At 37.8% G+C, this 20,560-nt stretch overlaps 1 long non-coding RNA gene across 1 annotated transcript in view; it reads right to left on the bottom strand.

Annotated features, from left to right (window-relative positions):
* The window catches only part of LOC122808055, a 267,159-nt gene extending 246,599 nt beyond the window's left edge, over window positions 1–20,560 (bottom strand). The window contains exon 1 of the long non-coding RNA XR_006365774.1: window positions 20,460–20,560. This is a non-coding gene — a long non-coding RNA (uncharacterized LOC122808055). The remainder of the gene's footprint in view (window positions 1–20,459) is intronic.

The following is a 20,560-nucleotide window of genomic DNA, read 5'->3' as shown; positions in this document are numbered from 1 at the left end:
CCTGCTGACTCAGCACAGCTACAAAACTCTTCACAGTCAGCTGAAAACACTCAATCTCACTGCATGGAAAATTCCTTAACACCACAACAGACCCTACTCTCCAAGGAGGTGCAGGATGTCATTTTGGAGGCCAGAAGGCCATCTACTAGAAAAGCTTACTCCACAAAATGGAAGCGGTTTTGCTCTTGGAATGAGAAAAAAGGCCAGGACCCTAGAAAACTGAACTTGCCTCAGGTATTACAGTATCTAACAGAGCTGCTGAACAGTGGACTATCATTTTCTTCCATAAAAATCCATGCCTCAGCCATTTCTGCAGAATTCAACATGGATCCTCCTTTATTTTCTAACCCACTCTTACGACAGTTCCTCAGAGGGGCTAAGAATATAAGACCACCAAGGAAACAACCAATACCAGCCTGGGATCTTAATTACATACTAGAAAAATTAACATTGCCCCCTTTTGAACCAGCTGCCTCAACAGATTTGCAATATTTGTCCTGGAAAACAGCCTTCCTTCTGGCTATCACTTCAGCTCATAGGGTTTCGGAACTACAGGCCCTCATGGCGGTGCAGCCCTTTCTCATTTTCCATCAGGACAGGGTTTCCCTTCGTACCAACCCGTCATTTATGCCTAAAGTGGTATCCAGGGTAGCTTTAAATCAAGCCATACACCTACCTACCTACCTTTTACCCCAATCCTCAAAACAAAGGGGAAAGGCTGGCTACACTCTTTAGACATCCATAGGCAGCTATGTTATTATTTGGACAGAACAAAGTCCTTCAGGAAATCAGAACAACTCTTTGTGTCCTATGCTGTAGGGGCTCAAGGGAAGCCAGTTACCAAACAGACTATTTCAAAGTGGATAGGCCACTGCATACGGTTTTGTTATTCCTATCATGGGAAATCTGTTCCTACAGGTATCAGATCACACTCCACCAGGGCCACAGCTACCTCTACAGCCTTCCTCAGAGGAGTTCCTACCAAAGATATTTTGGAAGCAGCCACTTGGAGTTTTGTACATACCTTCACAAAACACTACCACCTGCCTTTATATTCCAGAACTAGAGCAGGCTTTGCCACTGCTGTGTTGCAGGGCATTCTGGCTCACCCCAGTTCCTCCTAGTACCTACCACCCTGTGCGTAGCTTTGGGACTCTACCCATCTGTGATTACTGCAGCTGTATGCACGATGAACATAGTACAGTTTTGTACCTTCCATAAATGTAGATGTTCGAGTGCTAATACAGCTGCAGTACAGGTTTCCCTCCCTCCTTCCCCACTTGGTAAAGGCATGGGGCCTAACACCCTCTTCTTACAACCTGACTGGGGTATCCTTCTATGGTTTATTTGCTTGCAACTACTGATTTTGGATTATATTGCATTGCTTGTATATACATAGAAACATAATTTATGTATTGCCTTCCTTCTGGGGGCACCTGACATCTGGGGCAAGAAAGACTGAAGAACATGGCGTCGGCTGTGTCTTATATACTCCGGCCTCACTGATGTCAGGAGAGAAAGCGACAACAACCAATGCCGGACCTAGACTTTGGAATTCAGCCGACCTTGGGACCGCCTGACGGCAGAGAACCCATCAGTGATTACTGCAGCTTTATTAACACTCGAACATCTACATTTATGGTAGGTACAAAACTGTACTTTATCCTGACCCATCCTGAGACCCCTCCACTATCTTTGAGATTTAAGACCTTAGCTCAAATTGGTGCTGTTAATACCTGTCCTGCTTCTAAAATTGACTTTACCAGCAATACTGGCAATCAGTACATTCTCCTCCGTTCTGAAACTTCAAAAAAATCAGGGATGGGCAGCAGATGCCGTGTGTTACCATTTTTAGTGGTCTGTAGCAACAGAATTTGTCCCTTTGATTTGAAAAATTACTTCTGATGTCAGCTTTTTATTGGCAAGGTTTGCAAACCTAAACCTAGCTGATGACTGAAAAGAAAGTTAAGAAATCAGAATAGCGAAACATATTTCACTTGAATCTCATACACTTAAGAGCTGTGTCTTTACCTCTTTAGATGAAGACTTTTCGATTGACTTATGGGGGAGTACAAGCTGCTTATTTCCTTTCTCACTTTTACTTATCTTTTGCAGCATAAGTTGGGACAAAATATTTTGCTTTGGATTTAGGAAGTTGATTTTTTTAACCACTTTGTAAAAAGTTGTGCAAAGTTTTTAACTGTGCCTTTCAATTAAAATAATCCATCTGAATGTATGTAAAAGAAAGAAAAAAATCTACTGCAACAAATGAAATCAGCAAATATAATAGTTATTCCCTGGGATTCAATAAACTCCGTGTAGGCTTCACATGAAGCCTACATAGAGTTTATGTGTTTGCACAATGAGCAGTGCTTAATGAATAATCATGCCATGGCCTGACTTCAATCGTAAAAAAGCAGGGTTTTGTAGTGACCAGAAAATTGTGTAAAGCAACATGGATAGGAAACATAGTTACAGCATAGCAAAATGCACTAGCAGGATTGTGCGGAATATCTGAAGGACCACTAGGGTTTTCCCCTAACTTAATGTATGTGTTACACGGACAAGACAGTGTATGTGTACAGTCCAGCAGACTGGGCTAGTGGTATTGTACAGAATGCCACACAGATCACCAGGGCAGGGACAAAACAGTGTATGTGTACAGTTCAGCAGACTGGGCTAGTGGGATGGCACGGAATGCCACATGGACCACCAGGGTTTTCCCTAACTTTGTGTATGTGGTTGCAAGGAGAGGACAGGAAAGTTTATGTGTACAGTCCAGCAAACTGGGCTGGCAGGGTTGTATAGAATTCCACACAAAACCGCCAGGGTTTTCCTTAACTTAATGTATGTGCTTCAGGGACAGGACAATGTATTTAGTGCTAAGTATCGTGGAATCCCATTCCAGACAGTCTGTACAAGTTGTGTCAATGATCTGTAAGGGTACATGGACTGCCATTTATAAGCTACAGTCATGGGATCTGTGTTCATTTAATACAGACACACAAATGAAGTTTAGGGATGAACACCATGAAGGAGGACAGGTGAAACATTATAGTGTACCTCACAAGAGGGAATGTAAAAGGAAGACAGTTACAGCAGGAACACTAATCACATCTCCACATGGCACAGTAAGGACTGCACAGTGACAAATGTGTATGAAGTGACTGTCTCACAAGGTGACATAGCAGTGGATGATGTCTGTGTGATATAAGCATCCAGACATGAACAATGAAGAGGACATGTATCAGGGATGTCAAATACTATCGGGGTTGGGAGCATATTGTGAAGCAGTGCAAATTGATTTGCCCGAGTATGCCTGTATTGTCAGCAGACACTTCCAACAAGTAGGGCACAGATACAGGCACATGGCCAATATTAAAACCATCACCCACTATCATGGATAATATCAGAATGATACCAGAAGTAATACCCATGTCTCTGACACAACATATGTGTTTCTGAGTGAGCATAGATAGTTCTGCACCAACACACTTCTACAACTATTAGGACATGTCGGCAATCTATGAGTGTAATGAGGCACACTCTCCTGACACTAACATATGCAGGAGGTGTGAGGAGACACACACATTATTATCAGTACAGCCTAATTAACTGGTGTGCATGGCAGTATATATATATATATATATATATATATAAATATATATATATATATATATATATATATATATATATATATATGTATATATATATATATGTATATATATATATATATATATATATATATATATATATATATATATATATATATATATATATATATATATATATATATATATATATATATATCGCATAATCTGCACTGTTACGAATGTAAACCATGCCATCAATGTCGTTAAACAGCTATGTACATCATGAGTGCATGACCGAAACAGATATTACACATGCATGTGGTACTACACTGGGGGGGGGGGATGTGACATCAGACAGTAATGTTTGTGCAGCATAACTAATAGCTAGGTATGCACAAATAGATGTGTGACATCTAACAGTGGTAAAGGTGATACACTTCTGTTACACATCATTGAAAGATGTTTGTGGAGGGACATGAGGAAGGGTGCATTGTACTCAGGTATTGGTGTGTTGAAGGCTGTGAACTATGAAGGTAATATGTGTTCACAATATGATGTCCTGCACATACTAAGTAGATGTGTTACATACAAGGGAGAACTCATCACCGTGGACACATACTGGTGGACATTCCACATACCATATATCTCAAGACACATGCCATATAAGTGGTCTGCTGATAGTGTGTGCCGTCTACAGACTTCTTGGTCTGTACATTTGTTTGCAAAAAGAAACAAATCTCCACATTTTTTTTTCCATCTCGTGTGTTGTCATGACTGTGGCAGCAATCTTTGATGTGTGTTGATACTTTCGGTATTATACCAATAACACAGTTGGAGTCAATGATCGTCCACAATCTGTAGTCCTCCAGAGACCTGGTGGAACACAGGATTTGTAAGTCATTCGTACCTCTCAACTGTACAGATTTTTGCAAGAATGTCCAGATTGTTGCCTCATATTTATGATCTCTTTTTCATAAAACTGTGGTTTTATGGCAAATTAGTGGCAAGTCATTAAAGACTGAAGTTAGAAAATAATGACAGACATTTGCGTTTCAGACTCCATGCCCTTCTTAAAATGCATGCTAATGCAAAACCTATTATTCTATCAACTTTCCAAATTAGTAAGAGCAATATTTAAACACTGTTCCTATTTTTGAGCCTTTGTCCCGCTTTTATATATGGCTTTGTCCAGATTTCTTGTTCCAAGAGGATGAGGGGTATGATGTCATTCTTGACATCTGTGATTTAAATCATGGACAGTAAAGGGCCTAGCAGACATCCATGAATACAGACTTGATCACTGGTCACAGGATATATGTCACTTTACAAATTTCTACGTATTTAGATGCCACGCATGTGGTCCACTGTTCTGCCAACTTGGAGATATAGTTATTGATGGGCACATCTGTTACTGTGGAGTGACTACCTCAGTGTGGACTTGTGTAGACTGTCTTGGTCTGTTCAATTTCCACAGGACAATAGTGTTTTCATCCTGCATGACATACATAAGCTCTTTGATGACATCTGATAGATGTAGCATCAAAAACTCACAAATGTCTGTTGCACACAGCCATCTACCTCAAAAATCAGGGAAGTCCAGATGTTTCTATACATACATGCATCAGGTGCTGTCCCCAACCCACTCAGATGGATGGATGTCGACGTACACACTTCTACAGGAACATAGTCCATCTGGAGAGTGTGTTGAAGAGTGTATCAAACCATGTCAGGTAGGAGTATGTTCTGAATCATGCTATAGGTGATCGGTGATATTTTTACAGCCCATTGATTCTATGTGATAGGCCTGCATGTACGTAACATAGTGCATACTGCCTGTCTTTATCTGTCCTAGGGTTGGACACAATCCCCCTACTCAAGTATCATTGACAAACTCTACCAGCTGGAGATTAACACTTACGTTACTAGATGATTAACCAATGTCCTCACCAACAGACCACATACTGTGAAAGTTGGTGAATCAGCCTCCACAATTGCAGCTGTAACCATTAGTGCACCCAAACGATCTGTGCTGGGCCCTACACTGTTTGGAATTTATTTCTCAACAGTCCAGGCTTGCTGATTCATGCATATTGCTTGCAATCACTGAGTCCACCAATGATGTTACTATACGACAAGAGGGGCTTACACACACAAATGATTGGTGCCAAAGCCACACGGTCTACTAATAAATACAGAATGTGTCAGGATTTGTGCCTTATGCAAACAGAAATTTCCTGGTAAATACATCACTGACAACACTCCTTCTAATGCTGAAACCAGTTGTGCAATATTTGGGAATGCATGTAGACAGCAATCTGAAATTCAAGCAAGTATCCACGGTAGTATGGCCAGGCTGTGCCATGCACCTCAGAAGTCATGCCATTGTATCCAGATCTGAGGAGGATATAACAACACTGTACTCTGACCTCATCTGAACACTAATACAGTATGTTTCGTTTTGCATGTACCTCACCAGACACCTGTGGTAGCTGGACAGACCATGAGGGTTTCACACCAAAAAAATACAGGTCCTACAAAGCATACCATGATGTATGTGGATAGACTGAAAACCCTGTTCCTGAAATCTGTTTTGAAAAAGATGAGTTGAATTGTGCCTGCACTACAGGACATCTCTGACCCTGCCCTTATATGTATAATGCACATCCACAAATCATCAGACTCTGGTGAGAGGAAGATGGTAAAAGTAATGTTCCACATGTGTAAAATACTCTCTCTCATATCAAGCAAGTGCACAAACACACACATACTCAGTTAACTGCAGTGAGAATAGAACTCCTACATATCTAAGTACGTAGATTATAGAACACAGTACTTTATGCAAGTACCATAGGAAAGGTCTGGTTTGGAGTGTCTCAGACATCAATTTATAGCTGATGACATCAGCAGTATCTGCTGAGGAGAACGTAACAGCATCCTACATGCTTGTGTAAAATGCTCACCTCTAATGTCAACCAGGTGCATAAATGCACACACAGTTGATTACAGTGAGAATAGAACCCCTACCAATCTAAGTACATAAACTATATAACACAGTACTTTACAAAAGCACCACAGCACAAGGTTTACTTGGAGTGTCTCCGACAACACTTTATAGCTGATGATGTCAGCAGTGCCTGTTGAGGAGAATATAACAGTGTCCCATATACTGGTGTAAAATGCTCTCACTCATGTCAAGCAAGTGTACAAACACACACACCCAGTTTACTGCAGTGAGATGAGAACCCCTACCTATCTAAGCACACAGACTACAGAACAGAATAGTTTACACACACACCATGGCACAAATCTGGGTTTTACATGGCTGCAAGACAAGTTATAGTGGATGACATCAGCAGGCCATGTTAAAGAGAAGATTTTAGGAGTTCTGATTGAAATGGACGTACAGGCATTTGCAAGTATCAAAATACTGACAATCCCCTGAGACTGAAACAATAACTGTAGAATACACACATCTACTGTTCTGGCTAGACTCTCTCTGACACACACACACACACACACACACACACACACACACACACACACACACACACACACACACACACACACACACACACACACACACTATGGTACAAGTCTGCCTTTTGTAAGACTGCAGGTGACCTTATAGTAGATGACATCAGCAGGACACATGGGAAAACAGATTTTGGGTGGACTGCATGAAATGGATATGCAGGCATCTGCAAGAATCCAAATACTGTCATTCCATGGTATTGCAGCAGTAATTGCGGGATACACACTTCTGTTTTTCTGTCTAGAGACACACAGAGTTGCTTGCAGTGAGAACCAAACCCTATATAAGTACACAGACTACAGATCACAGTTCTTTACACATGTGCCACATCATAAGACTGACATTTACAAGACTGCAGGTGAACCTATAGTACATGACATCAGCAGACCATTTGGGAGACAAGATGTTGGGTGGACTGCATAGGCCCATAGCTTCATAGGTTCATAGGCTGCTACTAGCCTAATGGACCTAGGGTGTTTAGAAGCCTAACTGTGTAAAAACACATGTATCCTTATTGAACATAGTTGGATTGTCATTTTTAGCAGTGTGATTTTGTGACCAGCACCAACTGGCCCTGTCCATGAGGGACATAGGTGCCACCCCAAGGGTGACTACAATCACCCAACCAGTATTCAAAGTTATGTTTGAACAGAGTTATTAAGGAGCACTGATTCACATGCATTGAGAGACTATTACAGAGGAATGTGAATCATTGGGGGATATATCTGTCTCCCCAACATGTTCTGTTTATATCACAGGCTAGGTTGAGAACCCTGGGGCATGTAATTCTTGTCTCATTTGATTTGCAGATGTCCAGCATTTCCATAAGGGCAAGGGCTGAGACTGATCTGGAGGGCAGACATAGGTCAGCTCTCAGTAGTCTGCATGATACTGTGTACAGTGACAGGTCTGTCAGTCCTTCCATGTATGTCATGTTTTTATACCCTGGAGTCTCCCATGTCCAAACCTGTGTTTTCTCCAGTTACTGCAAGTGTCTGGTGAGGTAGAGACAGATGGAAGCATTAAGGGAAGATTACAGCAGAGATATGACCACATTGCTCTTGGATGTGATTATCTATATGTATGATGCACGCAATGCAGTATTGTATGTGTGTGTGTGTGTGAGTGTGTGTGTCACCACTATGGACACATGGTGATGAAAGTGTAAATTGCTATCAACATGTGTTCCCAAGTCTCACAACACTTTGTTTGAGATTAAAAGGGTGATATGTATATCATAATTAGCAGGGGTACTTCTTTGCCAAAGGGGACAATCAGCCATTCATTGTATCCTTCAACATTCAGTCCGTGAGTTTGGCACCAATCATTTGTGTGTTGCAACCACTTCCTTAATATGTTACTATCATTGGTGGACTTTATATGAGTGCATCCAGTTAACAGTCATTGGCAAGCATGATAATCACAGACCATCTACCATTGCCTGCACTGCAGGGAAGTAGTTTGCAAACAGTTGAGGGCCCAGCAGAGATCCTTGTGGCATTCTAATAGTAATTGTCTACTGGTAGAGATGCAATCCCTAACTTTGAGAGTGTGTATTATGTCAGTTAGCCAGTTGCCTATCCCTGCACTACTGTATTGCTTAATTCCCACATGGGAGATCTTCACTATGACACATGAATTGGGGGATAGTGTCAAAGGTCTTGAATAACTCAACATATGCAGTAAATCCAGATAGCCCTCATCCAGGTCTTTGGTGTCAGTAACCAAGAAGTGCACAAGGTTCAGCAAATGAGATCTACCCTTGACAAAATCAAAATGGGTCAGGTCAAGTGTGTTGAAGGCCACCTATGTCCCTGTAGATATGGTCGATGCAGATTCCATTCTAGCGTTGCAGATAAGGCGTTTTAGGAATAAGGGTCAATAGTTGTAGTTCTACATTATACCAAATTGATGTGCATTGCAGAGTACACAACATTTTATATTACATTTTGTACTGTGGTTGATATATGTGTGGAAAAAATACTGAGACACCCGGGTTGCCATGCTTGGGATGGTGGCAACAGACAGATGTATCGTAAATATGTGACATAGTGTCAGATAGGGCCCTTAGTTTGTAATGTTTACACATATAATTTCATGTTTTGCAGAGGTAATGGACATTAAACAGCAGTATTGTATCTTAATATGCACATTTCCATAATGCAATGAGCAGCAGGTTTGCGTGATGGTTAGGAAAGTGTATGTGCATGTGAGATAGGCATTTCCATTCATTTGTCTCTGTTTGCACATAGATAAGCAGTGTGCAAAAGCAAGCCTCATTGCTAAAGTCTAACAGTTAGTACTGAGTCTATGAAATATACCTGCTGCTTAATTGACTCTGTGGCAGCACGTTAATGCATTGATACATTCCTTGTTGGGGCCAGATGGTGCGCGGTTCAAATACAGGTGTATCTAATACTTTTAAAAACTTTTAAAAACATTGCCACCATATCTAATACTTTTAAATACATGTAAATACATTGCCACCATTTCCCGTTGCTGCCCATTGGTGCATGATGTGCATCTTCGCTCAAAAGTGGCTTAAGGAGGTGAAATGGGGAGCAAGCAGGGGAAGAAAAAAGGGAAAGCAGAACAGGAATGTACCGGAGGGAGATAGGAAAGAACTATACCTATCCATTTCTTTAACAATATAAAGTGAACATATGTGGAAAATATTAATTGATTTTGGACTGTTACCACCAGAGAGAGGGGTGACCACAATCATGTTGTATAGCCAATTGGACCAAATCAAGTGTGTCAAGAAGACACATGTGGAAAATGAACAGCTATGTATAGGACAATTTTTTTTTTTTTTTTGTGGGACAGGTGCCCAATTTTTTTTTTTTTTTTTTTTTGGAGACAGGGAGGAATGTTGGGGAAGGAATTTCTGTAGTCAGGTAAGATGGGTAGGTGAGGAAGCAATTACAGACAGACAAAACAAACAAGACAAGAGAGAGGGATTGGGATGGGCACAAAAGGTTGAGGGATACCGTGATTGTGGTGAGGGTGGGGACATCTCAAACCCATGGTTGTCAAGCTGCGTGACAGTGAGAATCAAGTCCTCACCCACTGGACTGTCATGAATGCCACCTCACTCCACAGCAGGCTGGAGTGCTTGAAGTCTCCTTCTCCTCCTGGCAGTATGTATAATGAGGTAGAGCAGCTTGTCCAGCCAGCGTAGATGTGTACCAACAGTGTGGTTCACAACTCTATGCACCATCCTTGGCAACTCCACCACCTTTGCCACTGCTCCCAGAGGGAACAACTGGACCAGCCTCCAAGGCAGACCTACTTGAGGGGGCATTTAGTGCAGAGACAGCAGAGGCGGTGCTGCCAGGTTGGCTCCCAGACATGTTGGGCAACGTGCTCAAGCCAGTAGAGAGGGGGAAGGTAGATCCTGTGGGGCAGGCCTACCCTGCTGTGCTGTGGAGCATTTATTAATGTGGTACACATGGATGATATGGCACACATTGATGACATGTAAGAAAATACAAAAAAGCATTAAAAAATAAAATGAAAAAGAAAGTGAGATAAAAGATGGGGTGAGAGAAAAAAGAGGTAAGATTAGTACCTTTACATGTGACATGCAATGCATTAATACAATTATTTGACTGCATTATCTTAACTTTTACTTTTAAGACTACCGCCTCCTAACAGATAACTTCTACTTTAAAGACTACCAGCTCCTAACAGATGCACACTATACTACAGATCTCAGCAAGTACTCCTTGACATGTGCGTATATTGTACATGTGTATGTTTCAGTTACACATATTACAGTTTACAGCAGGGCATTTATGCCACTGGTATAGAGGCTTCAATTTAATTTAAATATATTTGAAGAATTAGCAGTATTGTATAGTTGGGAAGTGTGGCACAAGCTCTGACTAAAGTCTAATGTTGTACTCTTGGATTGTGCTACAACAAATGCATGCATACTTGGGTTTACAGTTGGTATATGTGTGTTCAATTTGATACAACTCTATAAAATACCAAAACAGCTAACTTTAACTTTTAGTGCTACAATAACGCTACTTTTCTGCTGCATACATGCCACATGCTTCCCTCATCCTCACCAATCTAGCACCATGGGTTCACACATTCACCTCATGATCAGTGACAGCTGTAGAAAAAACAGATAACAACAGAATACCATTATGAATTCCAGTCTTGCCCATATTCAATTTTTAAGTCTTACAAGTACTCTCTGTAGCTGATAATTACACAGTTGTGATATGTCCACAGTCCTGGACTCCTCAATCCAAGCATCAAGGGTATCTCTCTTCCTCCACCATAGGTCATTGTAATGATGCCTACATTGGTTACCAGTGTGGAGGATACTGGTGATACTGGTTATAGCCCGAGCTAAACTATCCCAAACTTCTGACTTATACTGGGAGCCAGAATAGTCCTCCTGCAGAAGCCTGGCACTGAGGTCCTTAACTAGGAGTCCAATAAAAATCTTGGACACCCCATCTCTCTGCCCTAAACTGGACACCTTCTCCACAAACACCTGCCATGTCTACCATGGATCAAGAGCAATGGAGAGTGATGGTTTCCAGCCAGTTCCAGTTATTGCATTTACTGAGAGTGTGCATACTATTTGAAACTGTTGTGCTTTGCTTACCATCGCACAAACACATTGCTTGTCAGTGCGCACCCCTGAGCACCATGTTTGCATGTTGGAAAGTGAAAAGCAGCAGTGCCTAGCAGTACAATATTACATAATTGCAGTTGCAATTTCAAGGTTATTGGAAGTACAGGCAGTTGTGTATGTGTGTATGGCAAATGTGAAGGCCCTGCCAGTCCGGATAACTGAAATATATTTACAGGAATATAGTACGCAGTAAACCAGCAGTTATACATCTGATAATATTCAAACACAAACGGCAACACCAGAATTATTAAAACAAGATGGCCAACTCACCGTCCCAGCTAGGTTTAAAAAGTAGCATGCAGGCTTACTCGAATAAGGCAAAAATTGTGTATATCCAAAGATATATTTATTGAAGACAATCCACAGTATCCACAGTATAGGAAATTAAAATCCACATGAACAACTGTTAAGCGCTTTCATCTGCCTATCGCAGACTTCTTCAGAACAGCTGATTGACTCACAATACAATCCTTTTAAAATCTTTTTGGCACCATTCTAAAGGCAAAAATTTAAAGTGCCAGTGCTTAATATAATTTGTACATATTTTAAAAATATAATTATAAAAACAACAATACATCAATATATCCTAAGACTTACTAAAAACTTAAATAATGAGTAATATGAATACTATTTCAAAAAATACTGAATAATAAAATTGCAATACCTAACTTCATACCCCATTGATGTAACTAACAAACACATACCTAATTCTATGATAACATATTTGCACCTGATGGTAAAACTGATCACGCCAACATTAGAAAGGGTTTGATAGAAATAAAATCATTTATACACGGTTCCTTTGTGGCATCGGTCAACACCTGCCAGATGCTTTCTTTCTTGCTTAGTATTGCTTTAAAATTGCCCCCTCTGTTTGATGTAAAAACTTGATCTATTATGGCCAAACTGAAACTATGATGTTCACCTTTCTTCTCTATATGTCTATATAATGCGTTCTTGGTGTCATGTACCCTAATTCTGTAAACATGATCATAAATTATTTTCTTAAATAGTCTCTCTGTTTTGCCAATATAGTAAGCAGGGCATGATAAACAACTAAGAACATTATTTATTTAGCTATATATATATATATATATATATATATATATATATATATATATATGTATATATATATATATATATGTATATATATATATATATATATATATATATATATATATATGTATGTATATATATGTATGTATATATATATATATATATATATATATATATATTTATTTATATTAGCAAAGACTGTTCTTTTTGGGGGGTGCAAAGCTGCATTTCTATTATGGCACACACAAGGATGTGTTGCTAATGTTAGTCTCCTTTCTATTATTACACAATACACTCTGGGTTCAGCACTTACCTTGTAATTCTAGCAGTTGCAACATTTTTAGTTCAGAGCTGACTATGTCTGATGTGAGCAATATACAGCCAATACATGAGGAGGTAAAGGTTGTGAGAGTTGCCTGACATCAATGCTAATATATGTATGCGTGTAGGAGGAAGGTTTTAGATCCCTAGGTGATGTGTGAGTGTGCTATGTTTTGTCTCTTAACCAATATGATGGCATATTGAGTACACCAATGTCTGTCTACACCCACTGCAACTGCTGGTTGTCTACACCCACTGCAACTGCTGGTTCCCTCCTCTATCTCCTCATCTGCCTGTGGTAGTGGTGACCTTGGCATTGGTGGTGGGATGTGTGCTCCTTTCTCTTGCAGATCAGGCTGAAGCTCTTTCCTCAGGATGATGTTGTGTAGTGTGGCACATACTGTGTATATTTCTGTATGTGTCCATGGATTGCACTGCAGGGCTCCTCCAGATGTATCTAGGCCCCAGAACCATGACTCTAGCAGCCCAGTTCCAGTTTGATCGTGTGCCTCATTACAATGTTCTTCCATGGGTGTGTGTATTTCTAATGGGTGTCATCAGCCACAGTTCCAGTGTATAGCCTGCATCTCCTAGTACATGAGCCTGTGAGATATCACCCCCAGCAAACATCTGCTACAGCTGGAAGGTGTGCCAGATATGAGAGTCATGGTAACTGCCAGGTTTGCCAGCACACACATTCAAGATGATTCCCTTGGCATTACACGAGTTGGCATTTGATAGAGAGTTAGCCCTTTCTGTTTATGTAGAGCCTACCCTATTCTCTGGGTGGTACCTTAAGTTCTGTATGTGTACAATCTATGGCATTCACTACTTCAGGCTAGTGTGCAACTCAGTAGAACTCCTGTATATTTCTGACCTTTTTTTCTTAACTACAGGAAAAATATATGTGGTCACTAGCATATTGGAGCATACCATCCAGGAATTGATGGAGTATCCTGGATGCTGATGTCTATGACACCGCCAGCATGTCCATGTTGGTCCCTGAAATGTACCTGTAGCTAAGATTCAAGTGCTACACATACCTCAGTCTCCACTAGTATGGGTTCCCCTCAGTTGGCCCTGGATCAGAGTTCCTATTGTGTGTCCCTATCCACCTTGTAGAGTTCTACAATTTCCATGTTATGTAGGTTGTGAAAAGTTAAATGGGGCCTGAAAAATCTTCTCCTTCTCAGCCTAGGTCTATTGGCATCAGCAGCAGCATTAGCTTCAGCCTGTAGCACATACAGGTGAATGACTGCATCAACAGTCCCTAACATTCTGTTCTTGTAGACTAATTTCTGTGGCTGTACTCCAAAATTATTGGAATTCACAGGAAAAAACAGCACTGAGCCTACACAGTTGATTTGTAGCTTTTGAATAGCTCCACCATGTAGGATTCTTGATTAGCATGCAATTCAGCTGCTTATGCAGTAATTAAATGCTGCTGTGTTTACCGTGTTTGTGCAGGGGGCACACAGTGCCACACGGCCCTTACTGTATGTAAAACTGTCCGCACCAATGTGCGCATCATGCTGCAACACAAACACAGTGAAATATGACCCTGTAGGCTTTATTGAATCCCCCCAATCAAGTGTTTTTGTCCTTAAACATCAATAAACTTCTTCAGAATGACTTGCAATCAAATAATTACTAATTTTAAACAATCTAGCAAATCAAATGACTTATCAAATGGCACATTCATTATACCAGGAAAGACATACTATACATCATAAGTAATTATTATAGAATCTACTTTCTGTTTACTCCTTCAACCAATGAAAAGCATTTACTATTTATACATTCATTTAATCCCAGAAGCTTATCAGTGTTTAAATTCCATTTGCCACACATTTTCATGGGTGTCTAACCTATTGTTAAAATTACTTTCCTTGAAGTCTGATAGAACTTGGTCTAAGACACTAAAATATAAATTTGTACACATAGATCTGCCTTTTAAATGTTTCATCAATGAACTATTGACATTATAACTTTTTATTGGCATGTATATGTTCTTTAATTCTTTTACTTACCTTTCTAGTTATCATACCCACATACAAAGCATATGCATTTTGATCATAAAACAATATGTACTAGCCCAAATGAATTACACATGTAATGCTTTTACATTTTGATAGACATTTCCATAAAGGAACTTCAGAAATATATTTACATATTCCACACTGACCACATTTAAATACAGCTATTTTTGTATTAGTTTGTACAGTGGCAAGGTAGTAACATCCTTAAACAACATGTCCATCAGGTGCATACCTCTCCTACAACTAAAATCAGGTTGTTCTCCCATCATTACCCTCCAAGATCTTCCAGTTGTTAGAAATAACACTCAGAACATCTCTGCTATCTAAAGACATACTGAAAGAAAAACACTTATTTCTGAAAAAGACCATTCTCTGACTAAAACATCACCCTTTTATATAGAAAAGGAGGGAATTTCTCGTTCCTATGCATTTTAACTTCTGTAATAACATTTTCTAAAAATTCCATTGGATGGTCAGTGTTTAATAATAAAATGTATTCACTAAATAAATAATTAGTAGTTAATCTAGAGGCCCAAATCATTTAGCCCTTGGAATATTTTTCTTTACGTAGAGAAGATGATTCCTCATAAAGTATAAATCATTACTGACAAAACTACTATTCACACATAATTTACTTTCAAAATATGTTTTACTGACATCTACATTTACTGTGATACCTGAATAGTTTACACTTAGCCCTAAGGTACCTTTAAGGTGTGTTTGGATAGCAGAAATATGACCTGTGTTATTTTTAACAAATTGTTAGTTTATAATAATACGAATACTGGGGGGGAGAGACACCAACAACCAGTAAGCTATGACATTAGAAGAAGTAGAAGAAATACATTTAATCCTTTCCTCCACTCAGTTATAACTTGTTTTGAGAGGCTTTGTAAAAAGGATATCAAACAATACACCATCAACAAACATTATGATAATTCCAACTAGAAAACCAATGAAAGAAAGTTATTATTTAAACTATCTAATAACAGAACTTTGAGTTATGAAGTCTAATAAGGGTGAGGAGGTTGTATTAATGGATGGAATTGATTATTCTGTCAAAATGATTTTACTTTTGATGATTGATAGTATTTATGAAGAGAAACCTAAAAATTAGCTAACTATTTGTTATTCTAAAATACATTATTTTAAATGATTTATTATTGAATGACATAATTTCAAAACCAGACTTTTGTATTTGTGGAGGATTGCATGATTCCAGCCATACTGAGTGTACAGAAACTTAATAAAAATGGTACAGTTTTAATGTATATTGAGATAAAAGTATCATATTCAGTAATTCCAGATGAAGGAATAATGGTGCTGAAAAGTAGTTATTAATGACTGAAAGGATAACGCATGTAAAAAGCAGAATTTCAAAACTATTGTTAGAAGCTACTTTAGACCTTCTTCTTATGTATAATAATCAAATCTACAGACAGAAGGCATGGATAGAAAAGGGTGCAACATAGGGATCCATTTCTGCTAATCTTGTGATGGCAGAGTAAGAGAGAAAAAACTGAAATATATCATTTATTAATGCAGATTTTGGCAATGTATTTTTTATGTGGAGTAGTGGGAATGAAATTTTAAATCATTTTTTTGATTATCTTAATAAATCTTTATAATTTCTTCAGTTAAATATAAATGAACATTTTGAAAATGTGCAATTTTAAAGTTATTTTCAAGAAGGAAGTAGGCTACTTAGTAAAATTCAAGATATGTATATATATATATATATATATATATATATATATATATATATATTTATAGTCAGCAATATTTGTTTTATATTATCAAAGAGCACATCAGAGTGAGTTAAAAGAATGCAGCATAAAAAGTACACTAATTGTAGCTTCTGGGTTAACAGCCAAAGAAAATCCTTTTTGTTTAGCTAAATGTGAACTAAAAAGTATGTTTCTAAATAATGTTTCTCTGAGACACAGTAAATGAAGAAAAATAAAACACAGGAATAACGGAGAGATCTGTATAAACCATTACATAAAATAAGAAGACAGGGCTGTACAATGGTAATGGTTTAGTCATTTGATTGTAGAGAAAAATTAAAAAGGTAGTAAGTAGGAACTGGAGAATACTGAAAGGAAATAGATACCTGTTTGTGACAGTAGGGAATGAACCTATATCCCCTTATGAAAAGGGTAGCGATTTTAAAAGTATATTAGAATCTCTGAAAGAAGTCAGTATTAAGTTACCTAATCCAATTTAAACATTTTCATGGGGTTATGTCAAATGTGTAGATACATTTTGAATAGTACATACTATTTGGATAAAACAACTGAGAACATATATGGTTATTAGGAATATTTTACATGCTATTAAAAAAGCCATTTATTTATGTAGGTATAACGGCTGGATGATTTACATAGGGAGTGTTAGGACATTGTTATTAAGAATATGAGATCATTATATGTCATAAAAACTGAGAACTGTTAAAAGGCACTATTTAGATATATAAAGAAATGCAAGTTGTACATTTTTTGTATTAGTATCAAGGAGAATGATGGGGTAAAGACATAGACGATGACTTAGACAGAAGTGACATTCAATTGCAGCTGCAATTGGGTACTTATATAGCAAGTTATGTAAACACATTTTATCATATACAGAGATATATTTCTGTCTCTATCTCTCTATAGCTCCCTCTCTCACTGTCTCTCTCGCTCTCTCTCACTATATTCTATATATATATATATATATATATATATATATATATATATATATATATAGGTTTACTATCAAAACTTGGAAACTGCATTGGTCAAATGGAACGTAGTCGACTTGCAGTTTCCAAGTTGGCAGAATGTCGAATCCAAATGAATCAACAACACTACAGCAAATGGGTAGTGTAAGTCGAGCTTTTGGGTTCGACATTGTGCAGGGGGATTGCGGTTCAGTGAGGAACTAGGAATTAGCCCATTCCTCACTGTAGTATGATCTCAGAGTTGGTATATTTAATGTGCAGTGGATGTGTGGGGGGCATAACTCCCCCCTGCAAAATAGTAGAATTAACATACCATTGACCACACAGTTTAATGGTATATTAATATGCATAGCAGGACGTGAGTGACATCACATCCTGCTATGTCGAATACATTGAACCATGGCTGTCGATGCATTAATTTTCACTTTGGTTTACTTTTTGGCATTCTGAATTTTACATTTTGGGTTGACATTCTAAACGGTCGACCAAAGCACAATAATAAACCAATATATATATATATATATATATATATATATATATATATATATATATATATATGTAAAGAGAGAGAGAGAGAGATAAATATAGATACATTGTATATATATATATATATATATATATATATATATATATATATATATATGTATGTATTTATTTATATATATATATATATATGTATTTATTTATATATATATATATATATATATATATATATATATATAGATAGATACACACACACATATATACATATATATATATATGCATGAATATACTTATAAATCTCAAAAGGTAAATTTGTCAATACACAAGAGCATAAACTCAACCTGCCAACACTACAAACATTGCACAAATGAATGGTTGACTGCACAAAATGTCAATCTCAAAAAAATATTCCAAAACAGAGTTTTGTAAATGTCACGCCCTCCTAAACCCACATGTCTCCTGCCAAATATGTATGGATCTACTAAAGTTAGTCTAAACTTCAGTAGGGTGACACTAAAAACATTGACTGCAAAACACTGAAAATAAAAGATTGACATCCACGTGTATATGCTCCAGTTTGCAACCTTGGATCAATCAAATGAATAATTAGGGCAAGACCACAATGGCCCTGCTAAATAAATATATATATATATATATATATATATATATATATATATATATATATATATATATATATATATATATTACACAATCACAAGGAATTTTGCCCTCAGACATCTATTGACCACCTATTTTGTTGACAAAAAGGACAGTGACATTTTGGAGCTTTATATATGTGGAAAAATGGGAAAAAATATAAACCCTGCTTTGTGCCAATCTCATGCTGTGTCCAGTCTTGTAACATTAAATCTCTGATGAATTGTGAATCAGTGCTGAATTAGTCAACTGATTCATAATTCAGCAAAAATTACATTGGGCAAACACAGTGAAACAATATATATATATATATATATATATATATATATATAGAGAGAGAGAGAGAGAGAGAGAGAGAGAGATATTATGCAAATCTATTTATAAACATATACACACACACACATTCGCGCACATGCATGCACACACATTTATATATATATATATATATATATATATATATATATATACATGCATACAATATGCATCTGGTTGGCCATGAAGTATATATTGTATTTAGCATATATTTGTCATGCGTTCATTTTGTGTTAATGACAGTGATATGTGTTGGTGATAATAATGCTGCACTTTATAATTTAGTACATGAAGGACAAGAAGATGGAATGGTGTTGAGTTGTGCCATCACTTGAGGTTAAGAAATTAAACAAATCAATATAACTATTAATTTACAATATCAGTGGTAAGTAATGGACATCAATTTTCTACCAAGACTGATTGTGTCCATGTGAATTATAAATACAATGTAAAGGCTGAATGCAGAATCACAAAGCTGTGTTACTATCATACAAGTACTCTGGTCTTTTTTTCTTTCCTCGACAGTTAATTTAGATTTCTGGAAAGCCATCCCTTATAGTATGAGAGCATCTTCTGTGTGGAGACATGAGTTGGTGGGCATACCTTAGTTGAAGGTTGTGCGTCAGGGCCTGCAACTCGGCATGTAAAAATCTACTGCCAGTCATTAGCAGACCGGAGTTCCACTGTGGCGACCCCTAACCAGGAAAAGCCGAAAGATACAAGTGACGTTTAGATCTACAGTTGTGGTGGCTTTAGCATCTTAATTCATCTGAGAACATCTTGGTGAAATGTTCACACTGCAGCAGTTTTACAAAAGCTACAGTTTTATGAAAGCTGTTGTGCTGTAGATTCATGAAAAGCCTGTGCCATGTATTTAACAGATGGAATATTATCATTGAAAAAAATAGTTAAAGATATTAAACCAATTTAGTGATAATCTCAGTTTAATTTATCAGCTATGTCTAAGAAAATAAATATAAACCAGCCCAGTATGACCAGAATAAATATTTATAATATACATTTTTGCTCACAGCAGAACACTCTGAAAATGGTATAGGATCTGTGAGTCATTTATAAGTGTACTTACCTTTTATGGCATTTTTTATGTATGACTACTGTGGTCACAATAATGAAAAGAAGGCCTGCAGCAGTGAATGTTATCCATATTATATGAAGAAAACTTGTATT

The sequence above is a fragment of the Protopterus annectens genome, chromosome 8.part0, assembly GCF_019279795.1.
Source record: "Protopterus annectens isolate FY-2018-M chromosome 8.part0, PAN1.0, whole genome shotgun sequence".
NCBI classification, from domain to species: domain Eukaryota; kingdom Metazoa; phylum Chordata; order Ceratodontiformes; family Protopteridae; genus Protopterus; species Protopterus annectens.
Note: the sequence above shows the minus strand (reverse complement) of the source record. Positions and strands in the feature narration are given on the sequence as shown.